The sequence below is a fragment of the Lycium ferocissimum genome, chromosome 8 (genome assembly GCF_029784015.1).
Source record: "Lycium ferocissimum isolate CSIRO_LF1 chromosome 8, AGI_CSIRO_Lferr_CH_V1, whole genome shotgun sequence".
In the NCBI taxonomy this organism is placed as follows: Eukaryota; Viridiplantae; Streptophyta; class Magnoliopsida; order Solanales; family Solanaceae; genus Lycium; species Lycium ferocissimum.
This window is the reverse complement of record NC_081349.1, coordinates 31,907,313-31,917,344: the sequence shown is the minus strand read 5'-3', so window position 1 is coordinate 31,917,344 and position 10,032 is coordinate 31,907,313. Positions and strand designations below refer to the sequence as shown.

The 10,032-nt window shown below is 38.2% G+C and overlaps 1 pseudogene; it reads left to right on the top strand.

Annotated features, from left to right (window-relative positions):
- Positions 1–2,410: 2,410 nt before the first annotated feature.
- LOC132068041 (bifunctional TH2 protein, mitochondrial-like) lies at positions 2,411–5,117 on the top strand (annotated as a pseudogene).
- Positions 5,118–10,032: the final 4,915 nt, after the last annotated feature.

The window sequence follows — 10,032 nt, the reverse complement described above, 5'->3', positions numbered from 1 at the left end:
AATTTTGGTTTCTCCGGGGAAATATATTAAGAGGATCATTTTAGACCATCCCATAGATAAGGGACTATTTATGGCCTTTTCTCTTATAATCTCTCTCAATTACATGTTTACTCTTTATATGTCATATCAATTAATGATAAAATTTTACTAAGGATAAAATGGAGAAAAAATAATTAAATATGCCTTGAACTTCTAAATTGACAAATAAATTGAGACAAGTATTTGACCTACTTTATCCTTATTTATGTTTATATTATATCTCTCTCTATTAAATATTTACTCTATATATGTGTCACATCCATTAATGAAAAAATTCAACTAAGAGTAAAATGGAAAAAAAATAATTAATTATACTTTGAACTTCTAAAACGATAAATAACTTGAGACAACTATTTGACCTACTTTACAATTATTTATGTCTACATTATAATCTCTTTCCATTAAATATTTACTCTATTTATGTGTCATATCCATTGATGTAAAAAATCAACTAAGGGTATAATAGAGAAAAAAGATTTAATTACGCCTTGAGCTTCTAAAACGAAAAATAACTTGAGACAACTATTTTTAATAATCATGACAAATAATTTGAGATGGAGGGAGTAATTAATAAAATGATAAGTTTGCTATATCACCCTTTTGAATATAATTAATATAAAAAATTCAATGTCTTCAGAAATTCATGGAAAAATGATTATAGTTAATAACAAGGGTAAAGTAGGAACTCTAGTGATAAATTTTATCTTGGTTTCATAAACTAGTCAAGTAAAAGTGGTCGTCCATGTTTGTTATAGTGGACAACTAAAAATGGACGGAGGGAGTAACTTTGGACTGAAATGCTGTGGTTTAATTCGTTTTTTTTTTTTAAAAAAAATTAGAGTTTCCAGTTTTGGTAACTGCTATTATCCTTGTAATCAAAATGGTGAAATGATATGTATATTTCTTGAAATGTTAGTTTAAGTTTTTCAGTTTGAATCTTGGGAAGCGGAAACTGCGATTTTTATTGGAAATGGAGTAGTCTTCTTGTTCTTTTTTTTTTTTTTTTTTTTTTACCCTTAAGCTTTGTTTAGGTGATAATGTTCTAAGAAATGGTGTATTTCACTTTGTAATTTTTGTAGTTTAACTTGTTTGCTGCTTATTTTTTAGATTATAATGGTGGAATGAAATGGACTTAATAAGACCCGGATGACTTTATGTGATTTTTTGGGTTGTGGCATGGTTATGATTTGGTTTCCAATGAATGTGCAAGAAAATAATTAATTTATGTTCAACATCTACTAATTATTCATGCATGGGGAAGAGATGGTTGAGTTTTTTGTTGGGAATATATTTGTTTTACCATGGATTTTGGTAATTACCTATGTATAAGTTATTTAATATTTTTGTTCTGTCTATCAAGTTTGTGGAAGGTTAAGAAAAAACAAAAATGTTTTGCAGGTATGAAGCTGCAGAAGAGAGTACTGATGATGATGATGCAAAGGTCGGCCTCAGTGAACTGTGGAAGAATGTCATTGAAGCACTCAAGAATCATGATACGGTTATTCAAGTAAGATATAACCTTCTTTCTCTTGGTCACCTTTAATTCTAGTTTAGTACATTGATTGTTTGCTGCTTATTAAATATATTAGGTAACTTTAGTATATATAACTCTATGGTGGATTTCTGGTATAATAGTTGACTCTGTATAGCAGATGATTCTCCTATGGTTCTCATCTTTGATCGAAATAATTGTAATACAATTTTTCCTGTGGGAATGTGCTGGTACAAAGAAATATGTGATTTTAAATACTGAGTCGTTTAACTTTAACCCTAACTTCGAATGACATTCACAAAGAACTGTGGAAGCCATTTAGAGTTTAATCAAGTCTATCCAACTTTATGATGGAACCAAAAAGAAAGAGGTTGTTTAAAATATGGGCTTACACCCTTCTTTTTGATCTATACTTGAATGCATGTCGACACTGTTCTCATGGATGCTTCTCGTGTAGTATTGGTGAAGTGGATGCGTCTCGACATCTCATATCGTTTCACTATGTTCGGTCTGAAGTCAATGGGCTCCAAAAGACAAGCTTAAACTAGACCAACAACTGGTAAATAGTCAGAGAACTGTGATTTTCTTGTAGGGCTATTGGAACAGATCTGCCCCACGCCTTTTTGCAACAGCAATTATCAAATAAAATGATATCATTATGCAAAGTGGTAATATCTCTTCGCTGTGTTCTATCCTGTAAAGCTTCTATGATAGTTCTACTCCACGGCATTTCCTGCTATGACTTAATAAAATCAGCTTGAATGTTCAACTTAATCTTTGTGGACTCTTAGTAGCTAATATTTGTGCTGGAAATTTGTTTATATAGGCCAGACATGCTACTTACCCTTTGTGTCTATAGCATATGTGAAGTGCTATATAACAAAGTATTTCCAAGTTATCTCTATAAGCTAATAAATCATGAATCACTTTTAGACGTGGGACTCCCGATATGGTCAAGCAGTGCGCTGTCAACCCTGGAACAGTCAAGTACACAGATTTCTTACTGGCTACAACCTCAGGAAAGATTTAAGGAGTAAAAGCTGCTAACACACTTGCAACACCGTTTGAGAGAACTAAGTTGGCAGCTTATATCCTTGGTGCTATGGTTCCTTGCGTTAGGCTTTATGCCTACCTTGGTAAAGAGCTGCTGCCGTTCCTTGATCAGGGCGAAACAACTCATCCATATAAGAGTATAGTTGACAGTTATGGTTCTCAAAGTTTCGAGGTTCGTTGCTTTTCTGTACCTTGCCTGTCATACATTTTTTAAGAAACCCAGTCCGTGACCCGTCCCAGCCCGTATAAGCCTATATAATCCCACCCGGGTAGGGTTCTGGGCCAGACACCCCTTTCCTCCCCAACCCGGCCCACTAAAGTTGGCCCGGCCCGGTTGCCACCCTTACTTTTACTGCACTTCAGCTCACTTATTTTCTGAATATAGGAATTGGCTTTGCAAAATGAGGAGTGGTTGGATAAACTAAGCGTCACTTTGACAAGCGAGGAGCTCGACATTATTGAGAAGCTTTATGAAAAAGCAACGAAACTTGCATTGGGGTTCCTGTTAGCGCAGCCACTTGATTAGAAATCCGTCATCCCTATTATATCGCAAGAGCACAATCCTGCTGAAGACCGGCTTGTGATATTCTTTAATTTCGATCAGACATGCACAGTTGTTGATTCTTCAGCAATCTTGGCAGAAATAGCAATTATATCAGCACCAAAATCTGATGAAAATATTGGCACGGTTGTTCGAATGTTGTCAGCAGATCTGATGAGAAGTACATGGGGAGATCTTTTTAAGCAGTATACTGAAGAATACGAGCAATGCATAGACACGACAAGTTGCTTTCACCGGAAAGGGTAAAACACTTTAACCTTGCTCTTGATATTGTCTCTGTGCATTGTAATGAATTTGTATATGTTATGTCTATTATATGCGTATTTTTACTTGATATACAAAACCTATACATTTGCTGGCTACTATTTTTCTGAGTGGTCCAAAATGTAATTGTCCCAAAATGAATCTGATTCTAAGAATTTATTCCTAGTTCTTCACAGGTGAAAATTTTAATTACGAAAGGCTGCATAAAGCGCTTGAGCAGCCTCCGGATTTTGAGAAAAGAGCTAACATGAGGGTGAGTAAATCTGGGTTATTGAAAGGTTTGAAACTTGAAGACATAAAGCGAGCCAGGGAACTGATGCTTCTCTAGGATGGTTATAAAAGCTTTCTCCAGAGCATAATACAAAATGAACAGTTGAATGCAGACATTCATGTGCTCTCCTATTGTTGGTGTGGTGACCTTATTAGGTCTGCCTTTTCATTAGGTATTTTGAAATATAGCCATTGGTTGTGTTTTGGTTGGACAAATTAGGTCTTTCGGAATAACATTCGTCGGGTAAATTGCTAATAGTATACATTTTCACCCATAATCCCGTGTCTTGGAATTCCTCATGCACACATGCAACTAAATTTCTTTAAAACATACCCCGTTCATCATATCTACTACTGCTTACCCCCCTCTATTCTTTCCCTTTATCGTTTATTTTTTTCCTGTCCTGATGTTTGTGTGATATGTACCCCCATTGGCTTATCGTTTCCTTTTTATCAAAGATATAGACATCATAGACAATCAGTCTGGAAGAAAAGTTTTTATATGCTTTGACTTGTTACTAGGGAGTCAAATCTGTTAAGATATTACCCTTTTAATTCTATTGTGGTAAACTTGTAAGTTGAGGTTGATCATAGTCTTTCCGAAAACTTTTCCTTTTCGTAGTTGTTAATGATGCAGTGGGTCCCTTTTCAGTTTTCAAATTAATGGTAATTCTTTGTATTGAACAGGTGGTCTTGATGTTCTGAATGTGCATGCAAATGAGTTTATATATGAAGAAAATCTATCCACTGGTGAAATTGTTAAGAAAGTCGAAACCCCCATCGACAAACTTCAAGCCTTCAGGAAAATTTTGAATAACTACAACAATGACAAAAAGAATCTGACAGTTCAGGTTGGGGATTCCCCAAATGATTTGCTTTGCTTGCTGCAAGCAGATATCAGCATTGTGCTTAATCCAAGCACAAGTCTGAAGAGAGTCGGGGACTATTTTGGTGTTTCTTTTATTCCCTTGTTTCCTGGTATTGTTGAGAAACAGAAGATTTTTCAGTGCGGGAGAAGAATCATCTTGTTGGAACGGACTCTCTGGTGTTCTCTATACCATTTCTAGCCGGGCTGAGATTTATGCGTTCATATTGGGGTCGTAGAAAGAACCTTTTCAACTCACAGGTTCGTAGGACTTCGTACAGAAATTCATACATAGTCTCGTACATACAAGGCCATCTCTTCAGAAGTGTAAATCTTGATTCATTGAATCGTCGCAAGGAAGTTGGTGTTCAACAATATTATACATGGTTGTTACAGATTCTTGCTGTTCACTTTTTAGCTTTGAATGGCATAGTACAAGAAAAGGCAGTGATTGAATTGTATTACTAGGCGAAAATTTGTTGCTGCATGGCTTGTTTTTGGATCTGCAGCTATTATGAACAAGTACTATTTTTTACTGCATAAGACAATAAAAATATTCAATCATCTAGTTACTGGTGTTTGCAATTTTGTATTGTTAATATGTATGTTCTCTCTCGGAATTGAGGCGTGGTAGTTGAGGGGGAGGAGGAAGACTAGCTTCGTCACTCCGAATCAATCACGATAACTAATGAATGATGTTGAGTCTTCCATCTTCCTATGCTCGAGGTTCTTCTAATGGTACTTTGACGATCATTTAGGTTTTAATCCTTCTAAGGAACTTATTAACGTCTTTAGATCTTGCTTAGGGTATACTTACACACCACTTTTACTGTCATATCAAGAACATCAACTTGCTAGAGTTTTTTTTTTTTTTTTTTTTGGGCAATTAACTGACGATTTATTAATCACCAAAGTAGGCACTATTCAGAACCAGAGCGCCCCACATCCTAGTTGCTCATCTCATATCTCCTAACTATAACAATAGTTACCAAAGAAATGGCTCTCCTATAAAGAATAAATAGTATCAAATAGTATCCTATTCTCCCTAACTCGTATGCACATGTCAGTTTGTATTGTATGTATCATCATATCTCTTGTGACGCTTTTACTTTGGAAGACTCGGGAGTTTCTTTCACACCATATCTCATACACAACTGCTGCAAAACAAGCCTTCAGTAGCACGTTCTTGGGAGCTCTCGATTTGCTGTGTTGAAATACCCACTGCCACTCAAGTTCCTATGTAACAATGACCCTCTACTAGCCCAACCATTACAGCACCTTCGACCAGATCTCCTGAGAGTATGGGCACTCAAAATAGAGGTGCTCAATGGTCTCGGGATCATCAGATAGTACACGAGGTGCCATTTTTATACTGGCCCATTTCAATAGTAAGTCTTTTGTTCTCAGCCTGCCAAGGAGAGCCAACCATAAGATGAATACATGTTTTGGGCGAGACACGGTGGCACACAGTCCTCTCTATGGAACAGCGGAGCGACTTGGATAGTAGTTTATGCCACTTTTGATCGGAACTTGCCTCGCCCAAGATCGGGTTGTTGGCTTGCAAGTGCAGGCCAAAATTTCCTCATGTGAAAAATCTTCCTAACCATCCAAGACGCTTGCTTAGGGACTTCCATTGTGAACAAGTCTTGGCGCTTGATATAGTACGTGTGTACCCAAGTAATCCATAGCTTTTCCTTCTGCTGACTGAGTGCCCATAGCAACTTACATATTGCTGACTGGTTTGATATTCTGAGGTTGATAAAATTCAGCCCTCCTACAACTTTGGGTAGGCAGACCTTTTCCCAAGCTACAAGTGCCGTCCTAGATATAGTAGCTTCTCTTGTCCATAAGTAGCTTCGACAAGTTGCCTCTATAAGCTTGATCACCTTTTGGGGAAGGAGAAATAGTTGAGACCAATATGCCTGGATGCCAAACAGGACTGATCTGATCATCTGAACCCTGCCTGCATAGGACAGCCCTCTAGTCATCCAAGATGTGATTCTGGCAGTCATCTTGTCTACCAAAGGTTGACATTGTGCTATCGTGAGTTTCTTTGTAGATAATGGCACACCTAAGTACTTGAACGGCAACTCTCCTATCTCATATCCAGGCAAAGAAATGATTGCTTCCTTAGTATAATCTTCCACACCACCAGAGTAAACCTGACTCTTCTGACGGTTTGCTTTTAAGCCTGAAGCCTCAGAACATAGCAAACCTATCTCTCAGCAGCTGGACAGACCCTATAGCTCCCCTTGTAAACAAAAGGAGATCATCAGCAAAGCATAGGTGGGTGGGCAACCTTTGACATCTAGGGTGATAGTTAAAGTTAGGTTCCCCTCGTAATGTGTTGAGACATTTATTCAAGTATTCCATTAGGAGGACAAATAGGTAGGGAGACATGGGATCCCCTTGTCGCAATCCTCTTTTTGCAGCCATGGTGTCTGATATGATACCATTTATTTGGAAGCTATAGCTAACAGTTTGCACACACAACATAATCCACCTCACTACCTGATCAGAAAATACAAGTTCTGTTAGAATCTGTTGAATGAAGCACCATTCAACTGAATCATAAGCATTCTGGATATCCACTTTGATCATACATCTTGGAGAAATATGCTTCTTAGTGTACCCTTTAACTAGTTCATGGCTAAGTAAGATATTGTCTGAGATAACTCTTCCTAGGATAAAGGTTGATTGATTGTGTTATGCCTCTCGTTTTCGTCATAGTAGAACTTATGGTTCCTAGCCGGGTACGCCCTAGGAATAGAGACCCGTGCCTGATTTTTGGGGGAAGAAAGTGTCTTATCCCGTGTATAAATGTACCAGTAAGTATTCCTGGTAACTTACAGGATTGAAAGTTGAACGAATCGAATCGATGCAATCTGAACTGAAACGGGGAGATCTGCAGACATCAGCCAGTGTTGACGGGCCGTCGACATATCGACGGACCCTCATTACGCACCGTCAACGTGTTTCTGCAATCAGAGATCTGCAGGCGTAAGTCTACGGAGCAAGTCGACGGACCGTCAACACGATCGTCGAACCGCCTCACTGGAACTTTTCAGTTCCAGTTATAAATAGACGACCCTTGTTCTTATTTTTCAGTTTCCACCTTCTCCACAAGTCTTGAGAGCTCTAGAATATTCCCTTCACTATATTCACGCAAATTCAAGAGAAAACAAGGATTAATTACCAAAAATCAAGAGGATCAAGTGCAAAAGAGGCTCACTAGGGTTGATAGAAGTCAAGAATTCCTCTAGTATTGAAGTTAGGGTTTCGCTCAAGGGAAGTATATTCATCCAAAGTTCATCCTTACATGATCAAAGGTGAGTTTTACATCCATTCCATGTTATTAAAAGCACTTGAGTGGTTGAAAGACTTGGATGAGAGAAGAAACTAGAATATGAGCTTAATTATGGAAGTAATGAGATTTTGAGTAGAAAGTTAACTTGAGTCATGGTTCTTAGCAAACTATGAGTATAATCTTGTTATGAATGATACTAAGGGTGTTGAGGAAGTACTATATGTGAATGAACATGGTGTTGTGTTGTAATTATGGTTATGAATGACTTTGAAAAGGAGTTTTGAGGATTGAACAATATTTAACTTGAAGAAGTCTATTAATTATAGTATTGTGGGTGTTGCTATTGATGTTTGGGAGTTGTTTATTATATGGAGGAAGTTGTCGAAACAAATGAAATGCTGCCCAGTTTTCGTTAGCTCTTAGTCACTTTAGTTTAGACTTAAGCATGCCTTAAATGATCTAATTTAGCACGAATTCTCTTGAATGTAGAGTTGTGAGCTTGGAAGGAGAACGTTTAGTTGTTAAGGAGATGTAAAAGGTATATTAAGGCTAGTCCCCTTCTTTTAAAGGCATGACTTCTACATTATAATTTCCTCTCTATACTTTCATGACCTTCTTATATCCCAAAAGATGAAAGTTAAAGATTCTTAAGAGTTTTTAGAAAGAGATAAGATGTGTTCTATGATAATGCGATGATGATTTTACTTCTAGAGATTCCAAAGTTTATGACTTGATGCTATTAGGAACTTAACGATCTCACTTCATAATTTCCTTGACTTATTCATTGTTGGCCATCTCACCTCATGATACTAGTTCCTTCAAGGTGAGACCTAGCGATGATGTTTGATCCATAATGTAATCGGAGGTTACCGACCTTATGTCACTGTGATAGAGTTGTAGCTTTCACTTGAACCCTTATGCATGCTTTATGTTATGTATATGTATGATTACACCGTGCCTAGTTGACCAAGTAGACACCACTACGCTGGCGTAAGTGGGCGGCTATGATGATAGTTACACCGTGCCTAGTTGGCCGGGCAGACACCACTAGTAGGCGGACGCGGGAGGCCCGGACGCGGGCTAATGATGATCACACTGTACCTATATGGTTGGGCAGTTTATGTATGTATATATGATATGATGTTTTAAATATAAATTTAGCATGCATGACTCCGCCTTAAAAGGCAATTAGTTACAGGTTATCTCTTCATCTTATGCTCTCTTTTTTCTTTATTATGTTGTTATACATGTCTTACACACTTAGTACATTGTTCGTACGCGTCCTTTCTTTTTTGAATAGCTGCGTTCATGCCAGCAGTGAACGGGAGAGACGCACAGATGTAAAGAGCTTTATCAGTAGTCATACATGACCACTCCACTACTTCAGAGTTGCCGCTTATTGGTATACTCTTTTATGTATATATTTGGGTCATGGTGGGGTCCTGTCCCGTCCTTATGATTTCAGTACTCCAGTTAGAGGCTCGTAGATACATATGTGTGGGTAGTAGATGTTTTATGATTTCTTTAGCGTATGTCTTGTATATCATTTGTAGCCTCGTGGGCTTGTGCATATATGTATATTTTGAGGAGTGATTGAAGATCATCTCATTGTAAGCTTGTGTTGAGAATAGTGTATGTTCAGGTTGAGTTAATGATAATTTTGAAAGGTGGTGCTTGGGGGGCTAGCTCCAGGTGCCGTCGTAGCCCCTCTAGTTGGGTCGTGACAAAAGTAATATCCGAAAACGTTCCGTCCTAGGGTGTGTCTACGAGGTGTCGATAGAGTTGTAACACCTAGTACCATTAACTCGGACCTTGAGCATGATCCTAGACCAAAAAGAAACCAAAAGAAAACATGATCCTAGACTAAGGCATCACTGCTGAATCGCATGTGCTACGCATCACCGAGTCGCGGGTGGTGTGCTCACATCTGGCCCGACAGAGAGAGGTGCCAGAAGATGTAGTACGTATACGCCCATGCGACACCATGTGCGATTCGCATGTTACACATGCGAGTCGCACTGTGTCATCGCATACGAGTGACAGAGAGGTACCAAAGAATGACGTGAAGGTATGCGGCACACACGGCAGTCACAGTGCAACATGCGACGCCGTATGCGAATGTACATGGTGCACGGGGTATTTGTGCGAAAGTTTTCCTCCGTTTTTGGACATCTTATAAA